Here is a 958-nt window from a genome sequence, read left to right on the forward strand (position 1 = left end):
GCTTATCTTTTAGTAATGCCTGTTAAACATAGCCCAAGGAATTATACTTAGACCCAAAGAGCCAAATTATACTCCCTGAGAAGCAGGATCTATTTGGCTTCTCTGAATTTACAGACTTGCCTAAAGAAGCATACAGGAGAAATCAACTAAAATATGAGAGCATGCCTTCACAGAGTAGAACAAAGGACAGTCATTTCCTAGCACAGAGAATATGAATTCCATTATCATTTCATTTCCTCATAGAGCCCGCAAAGCATCTATTAGATGATCCAGCTCTCAATTATGTGCTATATTGTATTCTCAAATGTACCTTAGGATGTCAATTGAAACAAATCTATATAGGGAGAATTTGCTTTTAAATATAAGAGGTTCTTAAAATGCGTAAGAAAACTGGTACTATTTGCACAGGAAATTTCTTTTTGTGCACCCCCAAATGATCAATGCTAACAGGCAATCAGTTAACCTCCTGGGCATGGTGGCTTCATATAAATTTAGCTACTTGTAGGATATTTTCAGAGGATAGCTGAAACACACACACACACACACACACACACATACAACGCTTAGTGGCTGTGTATGATTACTTACTATGAATATTTACAATTTTATGATGAAAACAATGAGTATGGTAAACGAATTCCGAGGGTACTTCTTATGCATTCACTTGTGGAAATGTCCCTCATACCCCGATGGACAGTTAATGAGTGTGTCGGCCTTTATGGGCTTTGTTTAAAACGCACAGCTCCTCCATCCGAGGCACAGCACTCTCCTCTTGTAAAAGGCAAAAACGGTGCCATTGTCTGGTATGCTGCTTTGGATCACCCAGGTGGCTCTATTACAGACATCCTGATAAATAGTAGCTCAGCCTTCTGTCAAATTAATCAATTAACATCTTTCTTTTTAAATAAGAATGGAGCGAGCCCCAGTCCTTGAACCACACTCCACTCCCCCCCCTCCC

General features: G+C 39.6%; 1 protein-coding gene across 1 annotated transcript in view; it reads right to left on the bottom strand.

Moving 5' to 3' along the window:
* The window catches only part of THSD7B (thrombospondin type 1 domain containing 7B), a 936,033-nt gene that overhangs the window by 121,701 nt on the left and 813,374 nt on the right, over positions 1–958 (bottom strand). The gene's annotated exons all lie outside the window — the stretch shown is intronic.

The sequence above is a fragment of the Echinops telfairi genome, unplaced genomic scaffold (assembly GCF_000313985.2).
Source record: "Echinops telfairi isolate 266 unplaced genomic scaffold, ASM31398v2 ScPeMD7_4;HRSCAF=17, whole genome shotgun sequence".
Lineage (NCBI taxonomy): Eukaryota > Metazoa > Chordata > Mammalia > Afrosoricida > Tenrecidae > Echinops > Echinops telfairi.